Source organism: Diabrotica undecimpunctata, chromosome 7, assembly GCF_040954645.1.
Source record: "Diabrotica undecimpunctata isolate CICGRU chromosome 7, icDiaUnde3, whole genome shotgun sequence".
Classification (NCBI taxonomy): domain Eukaryota; kingdom Metazoa; phylum Arthropoda; class Insecta; order Coleoptera; family Chrysomelidae; genus Diabrotica; species Diabrotica undecimpunctata.
The window spans coordinates 63,492,924-63,512,409 of record NC_092809.1 but is presented as its reverse complement, the minus strand read 5'-3'; the positions used below and the strand labels follow the sequence as shown (position 1 = coordinate 63,512,409).

The window sequence follows — 19,486 nt, the reverse complement described above, 5'->3', positions numbered from 1 at the left end:
TGCAAATTCAATGCGTCATCTTATTTCTTTTGTCTAATCAGTATCTTCTGTGATCCACGCTTTAAGGTATTTGTACGAAGATATTTGCTCAATTTCTGTATTATCAAGTACTTTGTTTTTAGTTCATAATCGTTGCAATGTATATTTAGTTTTTGAGTAAGGTATTGCATTTCTTCTAGTGTTTCCGCCAGAAGGAGGGTATAAATAAATATAATGTAAATCGGAAAACTGCACATGAAATAGTAATATAATGCGATTTATAAAAAGATAGTTGTATATTTGTATAGATTTTATTTTATTTTTATTATACTGTTTTTATAACTAACTTTTTTTGTAAGAACCAATGTCAAAGATAGTTATATCGATCCAATGTTATAACCTTGTTTAGGCTATTGCCTCTTTAAGGAACTTCTTTTTTTGTGGGGCGAGTAGGTGTGGTAAATGTGAGGACAAATGTTTGTGAAATTGCAGAGGTGGAGTGCTAAAGAGCTGCGGTTCAGAAGATGGCATGTGTAATATGGACCGCACAAGAGGAATTATTGACAGAGAAAGCAAATAGATTCAAAGGGAGGTACTTCAAGGTATTACCAGCTATACTGGGAACGGCTCTTATTCAGCGTTTTCGGCTTGCAGTTGTTAGCTGCGATATGCTATGGGGATTGATTCTAATATATCAAAATACTCATCAGGAAGTTCGTTTCCAGTGTTGTGTATAAGTTTTGGAGGGACTGGAACTTTTCTTTTAGAAATCCTGGTGAGTATTTGCCCTCGGCGATTGCATGACGTCTTTAGTATTTGTTTGGCTCGGTTGTTCGAGCTTGCAATAGCGCGAAGGACATACCTCCTGTTGAGGGATAGGATTCTGTCCTTAATCGGTCTTAGATTGGCTACCTGATGTATGTGTGCTGACGGATAATATCCAGAATTGTCCTTTCAGTGGTCATGACGGTATTAATTTGGCGGGTGGTAAATGATGCGTAGACGCATGATTTATATTCGATTATCGGTCTTATGAAGGTTTTATAGGTATGCAATAATGTTTTAGATGACGTCTTGACCATTATACCGAACAGCGCTACCAGAAGTCTAAACCTCTTTGTTACCCTGTCTAGGGTGTTTTGTATGTCGGATTTTCAGTTGAGAGTCCTGCTAAAATGAACTGCCAAATAGCAAACCAAGTTTCTGAAAATGAGGTCTTCTTCTAGCAAGGTTATCCGACAATGAACATCACGGCAGTTGGAAGATTTAAATAATATGAGTTGTCTTTTGGAGGCGTTTATAGTCACTCTCCATTTATTGCACCATCTAATGACACGATCTAGGTAGTTTTGCGTTCTTTCGAATACAAACATTTGTCCACGCACTTTATGTGGCCCTGACGTAAATAGGGCAATGTCGTCAGTATACAGAAGAATGGTTTCCGATCTATACTGAGGGCGGGGGATGTCACTGTTGTGGACTATGTATAGTAATGGAGCAAGAATTAAGCCCTAGGGTACTCCAGCTTGTGGAGTGTAAATGGTAAGGATAAAATGTTGCCAACTTTGAAGATAGTTGGGCGAATCAAGCTATTAAGTCCTTTCACGGTCTCTCTCAACCTCACACAACTTACGGTCTTTGCCTTTTGAAAATTTAGTATATATTATTGTACATATTTTTGTTAGAATCTGATATCATTAATATTTATTTGTAGATTAATCTGGCAAACGAGGTACCCATGTAAACGTGAAATTAGCAACATTGTACTTACCGAGAAAGAAAAAGTACTCCATAGGGGTAATATTATGTTGAAAAAACAATATACAATTCAAATTTGTAATAGACCCTGTTTATTTATTAACCCAAATTCAACCGAAGTAAGAACTAGTTTAACCTGTAAGGATAAATTTTTCATTACAGATTTATAATAATATACCTATATCAAATATTTTATCTTAAATAAATTTATGTATTTCTTAAACTTATTTTGGGAATGAAAGGTTTGTGATATTAATGAAATAAAATGTTTAAAAAAGTAGTTCTGATTTTCTTTTTCTATATTTTTAGAAAATTAGCAGTTTATCTACATACAGTGGAACCTCGATTATCCGTCTCTCTACTAACCGTCACCTCTGTTAACTGTCAGGGTCCATACATAAGTTATATTGACTATTGAGCATTGCGATAAGCCAAAGGAAATTCGTTGAAATGTACACGTGCAGTTATGCCAGCACCGCATTTTTTTTATGTAAATAGTTTTTGTTCTTATTCAGGGCTCTGGATTAAGTTTTAATTTAAATAGGTAATGATAAATGATAACGTGCTTTTAGAGTTCTATTTTTAGAATCGCAAACCGAAAATAAAAACTTACAGCACAATAATTATTACAATCAATATCTGTATGTCACCATAATTCAGTTTGATTCAAATTCGAACAGTGATTGTGTTACGTAGTCGTTTGATCAATTAAGTTTTGAAAAATGGAGCCTTCCACATCTGGAGCATCAAAAAGAAAACGTTTGTTTTGTCAAATGAAACAAAAATAGAAATTGTTGCATAACTAAAGAAAGGTGTTTCTGCTGTCGCATTGAGCAAAAGTATGATGTTCCAAGAACAACAATCAATGATTTAAAGAAAAATGCTGAAGGAATTGAAAAGTATGCTTCGCAAATGGAATCGTTGGATGGCCGGGTGAAACATCGTAAGACAATGAAAAAGGCCACAAATGAATCACTCGATACAGCTCTGTATTTGTGGTTCATTCAAAAAAGAAGGAAAGGTGTTCCTTTGTCTAGACCAATTGTTGCCGAAAAAGCGTTGTTTTTCAACATAAAATTGAATGGCGATCCTTTATTCAAATGAAGCAGCGGTTGGTTGGAAAAGTTAAAAAATCGCCACGGTATACAGCAACTGAAAATCGAAGGTGGCAAATTGAGCGCAGCTCAGAAGTATTGAAGTCGTTGACGAATATAAAAGAAAGTTTCAAACTATGATCGATGAATATGGTTTGACACGCGACCAAGTGTTCAATGCGGATGAAACTGATCTAAACTACAAAGAATTGACGACGAAATCACTCGCTGCACTGTCTGAAAAATATGCAACCGGATTTAAAACGCAAAAGCAACGAGTCACAGCAATGATGTGTTTAAATGTAAGTGGTAACCATCGCCTTCCTTTATTATTGATTGGTACAGCAAAAAGAACACGTTGTTTCAAGGGCATAAATATGAACGCACTTTCCGTTAACTACTACGCACAACATAATGCATGGATGTCCCAGGAAATACTCGCTAACTTGTTCAAAAAGGTATGTACTGCAAACCAAAATTTGTTTATCTATTTTTCTAACGTCTTGTTTTTTAGGTTTTTTTACCGGACGTTCGACAATACTTGCAAGCAAAAAATTTGCCACCAAAGGCGATTCTCATTTTGGACAATGCACCTGCCCATCCTGAAGCCGGTATGCTGCGAAGTGAGGAAGGGAATATCACGTGCTCTTTTCTGCCTGCGAATACAACATCATTGATACAGCCAATGGATCAATCGGTCATTGAAACATTCAAAAGAAAATACAGAAAAAAATGTATTCAAAACCTAGTTAGGGAAGAGGAATATTCTTTGCCAGAATACTGGAAAGCATACAATTGAAAACACGCAATTATGTGACAACTGAGCATGATGCGGTAACAAATGAAGTTATGGCTGAATTAACTGTTTTGTTTTCGTTGCCTAAAGATGACATAAACGAATGGTTAATTTGTGATGAGGACGCAAACGGCTATCGATTGCTGACAGATAATGAAATCGTTGAAATGACAACAAAGGCGGACGAAACTGACTCAGAAGCTGACACATACTTTGACGGTGGCGATGTTGATGATGCTATTGCAACTGGCAAAGATTTGTCGTTGCAAAATGTGAAGTAACAATAAAACAAACAAAGATTTCGGAATATTTTAAATCAAATTGCTTAGACTGTACTAACATAAATATTTCTTATATTGTCAAATAAAACATACAAATAAAATTTAAGAGTTATACTATGAATTTTTATTTTTTTTAATGTTCTGTTAACCGTCTTTTCGATTATCCGTCATACCCTTGGTCCGGTGCCCTGACGGATAATCGAGGTTCCACTGTATATGTATTAGACCCTCCGATTTCAATAGAAGTTTAGCCACGATTTTGTCTCATGCCTTTTTAGAGTACTGATCGATAAAATCAAGGAGAGCAAAATATGTGAAAACTGGGGAGTGTTCTAAGAAAATCTTCGTGAAAATTGAATTTTCTTTTGTCAATAAAATCGCATATATTGTAACGATTTTCTCCCGTATACCATTTTTAAATCCAATGAGTATTGATTTTATTTTAACTAAGATTGGACCTTGGCTTGTATCAGCTATTCACAAAAAATAGCGTTAGTAGCGTTAGTAACACCCCAGAAAGGGTTAGTAGCTTATTGGAGAGATTATACGGTCGATTGATAAAAGAACGAATCAAAAACCAATGTGAGGAAATGGGAGATCAAAGAGGAGTCCATGCTGGCAAATCTTGTGTTGATAATATATTTGTTCTTCAACAAATTATAGAGAAAAGAACAGCTAGAAATCTATTTAGTTTTCGTTGACTTAGAGAAGGCCTTAGACTTAGGGAAGTACCCTTAAAAATAGAGTTTGAAATATTTACGAAGGAACGCCCAAGTAATGCATACATAAATACATAAACGCTATAGCCAACATGTATACAGTGTGTTCCAACGAAAATTTGACCTCCCCTTAAAAATTAGAAACCAAGAGTTTCTTCAAAATTTAAAAAACACGTCAATTTCTATTCGGAATGGGACGATTTTTTATGCAAAATTCATGCCCTCAAATGTAACCCCCTACTACCCCGCATCAACCGTAAGGGTGTCCCGTCCCGTTGGAAAGTCAGTTCATCCTTTAAAAGATTAATATTGATTTTAATATTTAAGTGATAAGCGGATCAATAACATCTTATAACAAATTTAAATAAGTTGTTCCGTTGAGATTGCCTTCAAGAAATATTGATCCAATAACGTGATTCCCCAAATTGCCAACCCATACATTTAATTTCTGAGGTGTTTGTGTATGTGTCTTCATGAATAAATGAGGGTTACTGTTACTCCAATAACGACAACTATGTCTATTTACTTTACCATTTAACATAAAAGTACACTTGTCAAAAAAGCACGTATTGTACAATCGATGTTGGTTGTTATTTATGATTTTACTAAATTGTTCAGAAAATTGAAGCCGACGATCAGGATTATCTTCGTTTAATTAATGAAGTAATAGTGATTTATAAGGGTGAAATGTATTGAATTTTATATTTCGATAAACACTAGACGCTGATACACCAGATGAACGAGATAGTTGTCTGATAAACTGTCGATTATCCATTTGTAAATGACTCAATACCGCCACTTCAACTGTTTTATTTCGCACTTAACGGTCTACTTCATACTTTGTATTGTTAACATCACCTGTGGCTTCAAACTTATCAGTTAAATGTTTAACGTATTGGTAATTTACGTTTTCTTCTGGATGCTCTGAAAATTCTCTTAACGCTTTTAAATCGGAACTAGCTGCTATAAAATTGGTTCCATTGTCGGAAACTATCTTTTGAGGTTTGCCTCTTCGCGCAATAAATCTTTTAAATGTCAACAGAAATGATTCCTTAGACAGTTCCGTAACTAATTCTAATGGAACAAACCATGAAGTGGAGATATCCAGGAGTGGCTAGTATACCTGTTGAATACAAAGCACGTGGTGTTCGTGTGTATTACGGTATAAAAAAATGCTTATTAAAAGCTTAAAATTTTTTTATTTTAAAGATCTTTTCGGAATTAAATCATTCCATTATCAGTTTACTAAAAGAGAGAGTAAAAATACCAATATTAAAAAAACAAGTAAGTTAAAATTTAAATATATAGAAATAACACGTTGGTTTTTTACTACTTACATAAAAAGTTGTTAAAAACATTGTATGGCCACATAAAAAACAGTGGAAGGACATACGTATTAAAATATAATCCTCATGGTATTTATCAAGGTAAATGCAATAGACTGTTAACTTGTTGATTATTAAAAACTGAAAATGGGGGCATCTTACATGACCCCCTGTAGCTGGTGAGGTTTTATCGACATACATTACCTCTGATCTGTTCTGGAGTCTTGGGCTAACTGATAGAAAGATGGTATGAAAAATCAGTAGACTACATTATAATACACAGCCTAGGTTTGGCGTGATTGGTTGGTGGGTGGGTCCCAATTTAAAAATTGGCGGGTTTCATGTTAATTAAAATGGCAATTGAAGTATCACTCTTAGGTTATTAATTTAACTTAGAAAAATTATAATGTTATATTTAGTTTATCTTTTGGGACTCTGAAATATTTTCAGCCCGAAAATAACTTAGACGTATTTTGCTAACATTATTTTATTTTTTAGGGACTTCGAAAATATTTCGAATATTTTATTTCTTTTTCAGGTTAAAAATAACTTTTAGATTATTTTTCTGATATTTATATAGGTACTGTTTTGGGACTTTGAAAAATTTTTACTATAAAAATAACTTAGGATTATTTATACTTTTCAGGTCTTTTTCGACTTAGGAAATTTTTAATACGAAATTTGTGAATACCTTTTTATTTGTTTATATTTTGTTGCATGTCTTTGTTGATTAGTCCCGGAGGCACTACGACAGACACAAATTTTGCATTTTCAGGAAAATCTGACAATTTTAAATAACTTTTGTTTCCCGAAATTTTTGGAAAGTTTTCACTTTTTTTCAAATTTTACTTTTTTTTGCTTTTTGCAATAATTAGTCTTAGGTGTCATAACTAACGACCTTCTTTTACAGATTCTTATTTCTAAGACTAATAAAATTAACACTTTATTTTCAGATTCTTTTTTTTTTGCTTTTTGCATTAATTAGTCTTAGGTGTCATAACTAACGACCTTCTTTTACAGATTCTTAGTTTTAAGACTAATTAACACTTTATTTTCAGATTCTTAGTATTAAAATATCTAACCCCTTTCTTTGCAGATTCTTAGTTATAATACTAATCAACTTTTATTGCAGATTCTTACTTGTAATAAACATTTAATTGTATTTTAATAAAGGTATTTTTCCCACTAGCTAGGGTTCATATATAACCTATATGTCCACGGACCGTGATCCCTACATGCTCCGGTCCAACATAGCTATGGATAGTGCGACTGGACCACCTTCCCTCATTCCCGAGGGTCAAATCCAGCGACAATTAGTAATATATGTAGTAAAATTTCATAAAATATATGTATAAATGCTTAGTTTAGGCCTGAATTTTAAAGCTGTGTTAAGTAATGATGTTATAATGATGTTATATTTGTAGGCTTTTATATTAGAATTGTATTTTTAAATCGGAATGTACTGGGCCCTAGGCGCGGTTTAGAGGGGTTTTCCTTCGCCATTGCACCAATAACGCCCCCCCTCCTTTGATTTCCCAGATTTTTAATAAAGAATAAAGACATTTTAAACATAGCTGTTTAGTGTTTTATTTGGTTTGCAATAGTTATTTCCAGTAAACCTCTCCTTCATTTTGTTGACAATGACAATTTTTCATAGTACTCGATTCACAATATATCTTTTTATTATCCTACATTTGTGGCGAAATCTAACATAATTCAGTGTTCTAAAAAATGAAAATGGATAAATGTCAATTTGGATTTATGCAAAGAGGCAGGTCTACATCAGCAATTTTTATTATAAAACAGCTAATTTAACAATTTAGAGTAAAAGAGATAGACTTGCACATAGTATTATTAATCTTGAGAAAGCACATGATGAATTTATCAGATACCTACTCTGGCAGAGATTTAGTAGGAAAGGAGTGCCGGCTGCATATGTGAGTGTAGTATGAGCAAGTAACAACTATAATAGTGTTATAACTACTATATATAGTTAGAATAACTATTATAGTGTTAGAACGATACAATTGTAGGTGAAACTGGCCAATTTTGTGTGAAAATAGGGCTTTATCCGGGTTTCGCCCATATTTATTCTCATTTGTGCTGGATTAGATAACAACTGAACCTCCTTGGTATAGAGTAGCGGAGACAGGTCCTTAATGAAAAATGATTAAAATTAAGTTGGATACAAACAAAATATTTAGAATATTCTTTTAAAGATGATATTTCAAGTCCAGATAGAGTAGTTGGCTTGAATAGACAAGAACTCACAAAAGATGATAATTTTCGGCTTTTAGGATCAGTATTACCGTTTTATTTATCATACTTCAATTAAAGGTAAAGGAAAGAGGCAAATTGAATGATGTGTGATAAAAAAGGTACCAAGGAAACTAAAAGGTATAGGACCAGCTATGATGTATGGTACTGAATGTAGGGCAGTAAAAAAGGGGATGAACAGAAATTGCATGTTTCTGAAAAACCATAATCTCAGAGAAAAAGCGGAGAGGTACTTAGTCCCTGGAAGTGAACAGAAAAGTTTACAGGAAAATAATTAGAGAAGCCGATCCCACATAGAGAAAGCTAACGAGAATAATAATGTTAATGAATGTTCTAGAAATAAAAATAATAAGAAGAACCTCTAAATCTTAATAAAAAAAATTACCTAATCAAAAAAATTAAAACAATATCTATATATCTAATAAAAAAAAGCATCACTAGCATATCAAAATAAAAAAAACACAAGTCAGAATTTAATTGTACCTACATAATCTCAAAAGAAAAAATAATTACATTTCTAATAGAACTGTAATAGCCAGCTTAATCCTCAAATGTGAATATCATCCGCTTTGTACCAATACCACAGTATATTGCTAATCTTTATATTGCTAATAAATTCTTTAGCGATATACTGTGTCACAACACCTCAATTGTCATTTTAATAAACATGAAAACCGCCAATTTTTAAATTGGGACCCACCCACCAACCAATTACGCCAAACCTAGGCTGTGCATTATAATGTAGTCTAAAATCAGTTAGTATCCGTCAATGTCAAGTGGAATGATGTAGTAGGAGCAAAAGTCATTGTGCTTAAGTTTGTGAATAGGCAGTTTTTAGTGAAGAATTGTGTTTTGTGTGTAGTAGGATCAATAGCAATTTTTGGTATTTTAAAAAGGTGGTAGAATGTAAAACAATGAGTGACTGTGATGTAAAATAAATTTGGTATACCAGGGTAAGGCAAAATTTAAGTTAGATAGTTGAAATTATTAAATCATTTTAAAGGCGATAAAAAGAATGTTATTACCTAATTGTTTTCTTGTATGAAGTAAGTATAGATAAAATTTGGTTTGAAATTTATGGAAGATGAATCGAGGAAAAAGAAATAAAAGAAAAAGAAAGGAAAGGAAATAGGAGATGAATGTAAAGATGTAAGCTGGGGATACTGAAACTGATTGTGATAAGAGATTGATAGATGTAAAGTGAGTATTTATAAGAAAACCTGTGTGATTAGTTAGATGGTAGTTATTGGAGAGGATGGGAAATTGGATATTGGAAAAGGGGATGTTAGTGTATTAATGGTGACAAGAATAGAGTTAAGTATGGCGGATTATATAAGGTGATATTAAGCTATGGGAAAATAGAAAGAAATGTAGAAGTAAGTAAAACTGGATGTGTAGTTAACAGAAAGAAAGTTAGATCAGGAGAATAATTGTCGATGAAGTGGAACAAAGTCTCTGTTGATGCTGGTGTGACGATTAACACAATTGGGACTGTTTTTCTTTTTCCTTGACTATTTCCAAATCCTCAAAAAGGTCAAGTTTGAGATAATCTCTACCTGGGATGTTATGAAGAAGAGAAATATCATCTGGTACCTTGATTGTGTGATTGTGATATTTAAGATGATGGGAATTTACTAGAGATCTACAAGTTCTACCAATATAAGTAGCATCACAGTCAGAACATTGAAGTTTATAAACTCCACTGCGTTTGCTAAAGTCAATAGAGTCCTTACTATTGCATAATTATCTACTCAATTTATTGTTAACTTTAAATGAAATCTTAATATTTTCAACAGAATTCAGGATAGTGTTTTTGATTGATTCGGAGAGTATTGGTCAGTGAAATGGTAATGAGTGAATTCTGTTGAAAATATTAAGATTTCCTTTAAAGTTAACAATAAATTGAGTAGATAATTATGCAATAGTAAGGACTTTATTGACTTTAGCAAACGCAGTGGAGTTTATAAACTTCAATGTTCTGACTGTGATGCCACTTATATTGGTAGAACTTGTAGATCTCTAGTAACCAGGGCCATGGAACATTCTAAGTTAGAGAACACTTCTTCTTTTTCCCATCATCTCAAATATCACAATCACGCAATCAAGGTACCAGATGATATTTCTCTTCTTCATAACATCCCAGGTAGAGATTATCTCAAACTTGACCTTTTTTTTGAAGATTTGGAAATAGTCAAGGAAAAGAAAAACAGTCCCAATTGTGTTAATCGTCACACCAGCACCAACAGAGACTTTGTTCCACTTCATCGACAATTATTTTCCTGATCTAACTTTCTTTCTGTTAAATACACATCCAGTTTTACTTACTTCTACATTTCTTTCTATTTTCCCATAGCTTAATATCACCTTATATAATCCGCCTACATTCTTTTTATCGCCTTGATATGATTTATTAATATCAACTACCTAACTTAAATTTTGCCTTACCCTGGTATACCAAATTTATTTTACATCACAGTCACTCATTGTTTTACATTCTACCACCTTTTTAAAATACCAAAAATTGCTATTGATTACTACACACAAAACACAATTCTTCACTAAAAACTGCCTATTCACAAACTTAAGCACAATGACTTTTGCTCCTACTACATCATTCCACTTGACATTGACGGGTACTAACTGATTTTTCATACCATCTTTCTATCAGTTAGCCCAAGACTCCAGAACAGATCAGAGGTAATGTAAGTCGATAAAACCTCACCAGCTACAGGGGGTCATGTAAGATGCCCCCATTTTCAGTTTTTAATATTCAACAAGTTAACAGTCTATTGCATTTACCTTGATAAATACCATAAGGATTATATTTTAATACGGATGTCCTTCCACTGTTTTTTATGTGGCCATACAATGTTTTTAACAACTTTTTATGTAAGTAGTAAAAAACCAACGTGTTATTTCCATATATTTAAATTTTAACTTACTTGTTTTTTTAATATTGGTATTTTTACTCTCTCTTTTAGTAAACTGATGATGGAATGATTTAATTCCGAAAAGATCTTCTTTAAAATGAAAAATTTTAAGATTTTAATAAGCATTTTTTATACCTTAATACACACGAACACCACGTGCTTAATAGATTTAGATTTTAAACGAAAACATTTTAAGCATTTGTGTACGGTACGTCGCGCTAAATTTCTTCCTGATAACTTCCAGGAAGTTCCTCTTATTGTAGAAAGTAAAAGCTAAGGACCAGCATGCATAAGATCCTTGTGAAAATAATCAAATATTAAGGCTGTAACTACATGATCTGCCGCTAAAATGATGGGATGTTTTTTGTCATACGCAAATTCGGAGTTCTTTAAACGCCCATCTACTCTCATGATGTCCTGATCATCAAGAAATGGAGAGAAACTTATGAGTTTGCTATTTTACTCGAGAGATCCCTTTTGGTTCAAACGACTTATTTCATTAGAAAATGACTGTGATTGTCACAGTTTTAGAGCATGGTTAAATGCAGAATGTATTTCAGAAAGGGGTTCAGAAGTCCTCTTCTTATTTTCACACATGCGGATGAATCTGAACACATATGCAGCGGTCCTTTTTAAACGTGAAATATTAGAAAATCGCTCAAATAAAAATACTTCAGTATTGTGTGTTTCATCAAGTTGATTAGTAAAAACCTTTATGTTTTTCCTCGTTTCGCTTGTTTCGGTAGACGCAACTTGTAAATTTGGCCACTTATCTGAGTCTTGCATGAGTCACTCCGGTCCATGCAACCATAAATTGCATTCCTTTATTTTATCTGTATCTCTGCTACGCGGTTACTCACAAACGTCTTCAATACATTGGCTGATGTTTTCAACCAACTAAGTACTATAGAGGAATCTATCCAGAGGTAGCACGTGATAAATTGCACATTTAATGAATTTTTGACCTTATTGGTCAAACGCGATAAAATGACTGCTTCACACAGCTCTAAATTCGGCAAGGTAACTGACTTTAAGGGCGCAACCTTGCTTTTCGCACATACTAAGAATGAATACGACCTACCTAACGAATCGGTAGATTTTATGAATATGCAAGCACCGTACGCTTTTTCTGAGTAGTCCCAAAATCTATGAAGTTCTATTTTGACCTCACGATAACATATAACATGCCGATGTATTTTTAAATTGTTTAAGCTTCCTAGTTTATTCCTAAACTGTAAATAATTTTTCGCTAAATGCTCAGGTATGGGGTCATCCCATGAAAGACGCTCTAGCTATAGTTTTTGTAACATAATTTTCGCTATGACTGTACTTGCACTTAATAGACCCAAGGGATCAAAAATTTAAGCTATGTCCGATAATAAAGTTCGCTTTGTGATTATATCGCCTAGAGATGAATTCCTGCTATAAAATAGAGTATCTGATTGCGGTGAGTATAATAATCCCAAAGTTTACGCCTTCTCCTTTTTACCAAATTGAATAACAGAACTTGTAGTTGATTTATCCTTTATATCTCTCAATATTTCAGGATCGTTTGAATAGAATTTACGCAATGTAAATCCTCCGGCTTTGAGTTCTGTTTTGAATTAAAACCTGTCAAAAGGTCGTCCACATAAAAATCTGATTTTATAACGCTAGCACTATTGGGATTTTTAGCTTCTTGCTCTTCCGCTAATGTCATTAGACATTTTATCGCCAAGAATGAAGAGCATTTCATACCGTATGTAACTGTTTGCAACTGAAATATTTAAATCGGTTCTTCCGGATTATTTCGCCATAAGATACATTGCGAGGATTTTTGCTTATCTGCAACGAACACCTGCCGATACATCTATTCTATATCTGCACTCACTACATATAAGTGTGTTCTGAAACGCAATAAAATAAAGAGTAAATCATTTTGTAAAGTTGGTCCAGCCATTTGAATACCATTTAATAAAATGCCGTTTGTAGTTGGCACATTACAATCGAACACAACGTACAAGCGTGTCGTCAAAGAACTTTCCTTTAATACTGGATGATGTGGCATAAAATAAAATGTTACGTCTGCTGCCGCTTCAGTAATTCTGCACAAACTTTCATATGTCTCAACTCTTTATATTGCTGGATGAATTCACTATAAAGAGTTTTAAGATTGGCATCTGAACTCAGCGGTTCCTTGAACGTTAATGACACTATGAATTTACCCATCGCGTCGGGTTCTACCGTATCCTCGAAATGTTTTTCGCATGCAATTTCTTTGCCCGAGAGTGCAGGTTTTTCATTGAAAACCCCTTTAAGTTCCCAGAACTTACTTAGCTGTTCTGTAACTTTGACAGTGTTTGTAAAATAACACTTAGTTATTTGCCTTTCTGGTGCGTTGTTTTGGCTGGTATACAGCCCTGCTATGATCCAGTCGAACATTGTTTCCTGCATGAATGGTTTATTTTTACCTAAACTAATTCTGTTTGCACCAAGTATTTGCCAAAATAGATCACTTCCTATCAATAATTAGATTTTTTGTGGTTTATGAAAATGACTATCCGCTAATTTTGAGTGTTTAGGTATCTGCAAATCACTAACGTTTATTTTAGATGCCGGTACGCACCCCGTAATTTCTGGTATTACGAAACAATTTAAAGTTGTATGAAAACTTAAGAATAAAAAAAACACACCGTACAGTTTACGTCATCTCACCATTCACCACGTATTATTGAACAACCGCCAAACTCGGATAAGGGTATAGTTATAAATAATTGCCAAAATTTTATAATTAATTATTATAAATAAATGTTTAATTTAAATTGTTCCCGAATTTTGTTAAATAAATAAAAGTTACTTATACTTTATATTTTTATAAATAAAAATAATCGTAGAATAAGTATAGTACACAACTTGAGTTGTAATCTTACATGCTTGTAAAATTGCGCTCGCGCGCAACTTTTTTACTCGCATGTAATAAGCTTCTTACAACTTTCGTTATGTAATATACTATTTTGTGTTTATTCACTATGTTCATTCTGATTTTAAAACAGAATCTTGAAATATCGTGAGAGAATCCAGTAGTATAAGTGCCTTTCCTATTCACACCTAATGTTTGGTAAAGTATTTAGTATTTATTTGCATATTTTACATTTTTTTTATTTATTTATAATTTATTTTAAAAATTTACAAATGTTTGTAAAGCGGCAAAGCATCTCCATTTATCTGGAAAATAAAAAGACTCAAAAACGTAGACAGAATGACAGAATGTAGGAAAAATGCTTGAAATGCTCAGGCGTTATACACGGACCACTTTCCCGAAAGAAGAACACCGTCTTATGCAACTTTTGCTATGCTTGAGGAGAAGATGCGACAAGGTTTATTTTCGATTGGTACAGACCGATCAAAACTTGGTATATATTTTAACATATGTAACGATTACTCCACTTTTATCCATAAGGTTTATTGCTACAGAAACTGAAGTGTCCTCAACCACAGTTCAAAGGATTTTAAAAAACCACCATTATTACCATCCATTTAATGTAATGTGTTTGGTTCATGAATTATGGCCCATCGATTTGGATCGAAGACTAATCTTTATCGTAATATTTTAAGTGATGATGCAATACAATCACAACTTTTTAAGTAGAATTTCGTGGAGTGATGAAGCTCGTTTCCATAATATTGGGATTGTAATTCGTCATAACTAGACTTCGGCAAATATGCAAATAAAAATGTAGAAAATATGCGCATAAATATGCACGTGTTTACCCGAAAATATGCAAATATTTTACAAAATATGCATACAAATAAATAAAAAAATCGTAAAATAGTAACAATTTTATTTAAAAAAAAAAGTGTACATAACTAAATATTTCCTACTATTCATTAAGATTTACATTTATTTTAAGTAACTACATCATTTTTAAGTATGAATAAACTTATTTAGAATTATGGTAACAATAAATGACCAAGTGGTGTTCAAAATTTTCTAACAAAAACTTGTGGCTTCTGTCTGAGTACATATATTTATATATGGAAAAACTTCGTTCAACATCAACTGATGTAACGGGAGCATTTTTCAAACTAACCAAAACATTTGGTTCTAAATTAATTGTTTCCGAAATATTTCCAGCTAGAACACTGACTACTTCAGAAAGAATATGGTAACCTTTATTTTTTTCCATAGTAGCTTCAAATTTTTTTAAAATATCTTTTCCAATATTACCTCTAACGTTCCGACAACATGACGCAAATTCTTTTATTAATGCTGTACTTTCGAACAATGACAGTTTTGGTGATTCTAACTGAGTAATTGTTTTTTGAACAAAACTAAAATTTGATTTTATAAATGAAAGTTCTTGTTGAAGCAAGTTACTCTGAAAAGTTTGTTTAGAATCCAAAAGAGATTGGGAACTTTCATCTGTTAACGTATCAATTATGTTCTTTATTTTAACAAAATGATCTGCATAAAAATTAGCTGCTTCTAACCATGTTCCCCATCGCGTTAAAATAGGTTGTGGTGGAAGAGGAATGTTAGGTAGCATTTCTTTATAAAGTTGAATTCTTATAGGAGATTTAAGAAATACTTTTTTGACACTGGATATCATGGTATTTACAAGAGGAAACTTTTTTCGTATTTCCTCTGCAACTCTGTTTAATCCATACGCTACACAAGTAACATGTATTAAATCTGGGAAAAATATTTTTAAATTTTGTCCTGCTTTCACCATATAAGGAGCAGCATCCGATAAAATAAGCAGTAATTTATTAGAAGGAATAGTTGTCGGAAGAAAAAAAGTTGCTAATGTTTCTTGTATAAAACGCGAAATTGTTAAAGCATTTGTTTTCTCAAGTTGCTGGCATGAAATAAGATGAGATTTTGGTAAGGATCTTCTTTAAGAACACCAATCAATAAATGAGCAATATACTGTCCTGAGGAATCAGTGGTTTCGTCTACAGATATGTAAAAATAATTATCTGCAATTTCTTCCTTAATATTAATTAACACCGACGAGTATAGCCCGTTCACATTATTTCTTCTTAGAGACCGATCACTTGGAACATTAAGTTTGCAATATTTTTTTAGAAACGAACTAAAATTTACATTTGCTAATTTTGAAAGCGGTATGTGTGCAGACACTAATGCGCGACACAAGTCTTCATTAAAAGTTTCTTGCTCATCTAATTTTTTTGAAGTAGATTGGAAACATTTAGCCATTGAAGTTTGATGTTTTCCTCCTATTTTTCCTTTTTTTGCAATGTGTGAAGCAGTTCTCACATGTTGGTCTATCTGAAATTTCTTCTCACATGCTATCTATAAATAAACATAAAAACCTTTATTTTAACCCAACCTTTAAAATATAAAAATATACAAGGTGTTTTTGGTTAATCAAATAACTGGTTTGGAAAAAAAACACTCGCTAAGTGTTTTAAAAGCAGTATTAATCCACAAATTAGTTTTTGTTACTAACCATTAGTACATCATATAACTTATTTTAAAATTCAAAAAAAGTTTTTTTTTTGTTAATTCAATTACAATAAAAATAATTGTGTTTTAGAATAGCTGACTTCATAAAAAAAAGTAAAGGTGAAAAATTTTTCTAAATACACACCATTGTATTGTACCATGGACAATTTTTTCTCACTAAAGGAAGTTATTTTTCATTTAAAAACAACCTACGAGTACTAAATTTCAAGTAAATACGTTTATTGGTTTTAAAGTTATTGTTGTTATTAACTAAAAGAATTTAATTTTTTTTTATTTTAACACCCTGTATCTCGAAAAGTAAATAAGTTTGACCCCTCATTAACTATATCGTTTTGTTCAATTTTTCAAGAAGTATCTACAGTCAAACGTTGTAAGTGTCATTTGGAAACACCCTGTATGTATGAAATATTAGATATTTAATAGAAAATATTAGATACTTACAATTTTGCCACAGACTGAACAGTAGATTTTTCCCATATCCATAGACAGCTCTTTATAAGGTTTAATCCAAGTTGAAGCACTGGTTTTTTAGGCATTATAAAATCACAATCTTCCTTTTTGTTACGCACAACGAGTGTTTACGCTTTGAATATCAAAACAAAAATGATTTACAAATCTGAGCATCAAATTAGAAATGTTTAGGTACCTAATTCAATAAACTGGGAGATTTTGGAAAATCCCTAAATTAGGAACAAAACTATTAGCCGTTTACCTGCTGTTAAGATACAATAAATTGTAGATAGATTTGGGGATTAGATCATAAAATGCAAATGAGCGAACCCTTAGCGATTATCCAATAACTGAATGCCTCAGTGACCGCGACTTTCTAAGAATGTTGAGGGCTACTTAAATTGATCTTCTTTGAAATTGTAAATGTTTTGTACCTGTAGAGATTACATACTTAGATCATTTCTTGATTAAAATGACTACAAAATTTTATACAAGAATTAAAATAAATTGGTATGTTTAAAAATTTTCAAATACAGTATAAAAATCTGAACTTTTATGCACTTTATGCAAACTTTTATACAGATATGCCAAAATATGAAATATTTGCATAAAATATGCACAATATGAAAAATATGTAATATGCATATTTGCCGAAGTCTAATAACTCTTATCATCGTTTTTTCGAAACTCGCTTTTAAACTAGATGAGGAATTAATGTTTGGTATGGGTTATTTAATGGGCGTCTAACAAGTACATATTTTTTTAAGAATATTTAAATGGTCAGAGATATCTGAATTTTCTTTTACCTTTGTTACTGGAAAATATTTCTTTACGCGAAAGAGGCATTATGGTATGGTAACAAGATGGCGCACCTCCACATTATAGTGATATTGTAATCAATTACCTTATTGCTACATTTCCAAGCACATGGATTGGAAGTAACGGACCCTTCCAATGTACTCCAACATCGCCTTTGCTATAACCCTTAAGTGCGCGTTCATAACGAGGCGCCTACCCTCGCTCTGAGAGAATCGTACCATATTATCAATCGCCACGTAAAATAAATGCATTATTTTAAATGCGAGCGTTTACTGTCAGTGCCATGATCTAAGCGAGGATATGATGGTTTCTGTTATGAACGTACCCTTAGATTTTTTGTAAAGGGCTATTTAAAAGCAATAATTTGTAACGAATACCCTACAGATGCAGATGCTTTAAAAGCAAAAATTAGACAAGAGTGTACCCTGATTACACCAGAACTGATAAATGCGACATGTACACGTGAACTGTTTAGATGCTTGACGCTTGGGTAGAAACAGGAGGAGGTCATTTTGAACACGTCCTATAAAATTATTTCACATTTTGAATGTTATTGACTATTGTTAAAAACAAACATTAAATTAAAACCGTAAACTAATTTTTCAAAACCAAATTCAGATTTATGCTTTAATCTGTGCCTTCTAAGAATTGCAAGGCCAAACAGACGTTGATTAAGATGTATTAGAGACACGGGGAATCTAACATAGCATTCCACAACATATCTCCTCAACTAAGCAAAAATCCTTAGCAAATTAGTTTCTAGTAGTAATAAAGAGTAAACCGGAATAAAATGAAAAAGACAGTTGACTTTATTTCACGTAAAGTGCGCCTATATATCCGCTTATACGTATTTCACCCTAAAAGGGATCATCATAACGGCTATTCACAGACGCTCTAAACCTTAAAATAAATCTTTCCTGTCTTGGGAAGCAACTCTAACATGGTTTGGTATACACGCAAATAGCGACATCTGATAATAAATCCGTAAACTAATTTTTCAAACCAAATTCAGATTTTATGCTTTAATCTGTGCCTTCTAAGAATTGCAAGGCAAAATACACGTTGATAAAGATGTTATTAGAGACATGGAGAATCTAAAATTGCATTTGTGTAGAAGAAGAAGAAAACAGTGACCCGGAAGTGAAAGCAGAGCCAGAACCAGCTCCGACACCTCAGCAGGTATTGCATGCGGCAAAAGGACTGCATCGATTCTTCATCCACCAGGAAGACGATATAAGTGCTGTTGAAGATTATAATGCATCTTCAAGACAAGGACAGGTCAGTTCTGTGGAAAGGGAAAAGGAAACAAGTATTGCTTATATTAATCTTTATTAATCTATGTGATGTAGAATACAGTGTTAATTCATTTGTATTCGTTTTGATACATTTTTTAAATTAAAATAGGTTATTTAGTACAGTATTATTAATATGTCTTACAGTACAGAATTTTGCCTCTCTCTGTATAACGATCTCTCCTTATAAGGATGGAAATTCCCGGTTCCTTGCATATCGTTATAGAGAGAGAGCTGTGCATATTTTAATACCTTAAAAATGGATAAAAAGTAATAGAAATTGACTGATTTTCATC

At 32.7% G+C, this 19,486-nt stretch overlaps 1 protein-coding gene and 1 long non-coding RNA gene across 9 annotated transcripts in view; one reads left to right on the top strand and one right to left on the bottom strand.

The window, feature by feature from the left end:
- Positions 1 to 2,011, top strand: part of LOC140446788 (uncharacterized) — a 31,706-nt gene extending 29,695 nt beyond the window's left edge. The window contains exon 3 of the long non-coding RNA XR_011951498.1: positions 1,694 to 2,011. This is a non-coding gene — a long non-coding RNA (uncharacterized lncRNA). The remainder of the gene's footprint in view (positions 1 to 1,693) is intronic.
- Positions 1 to 19,486, bottom strand: part of Dh31 (diuretic hormone class 2) — a 710,452-nt gene that overhangs the window by 389,373 nt on the left and 301,593 nt on the right. The gene's annotated exons all lie outside the window — the stretch shown is intronic.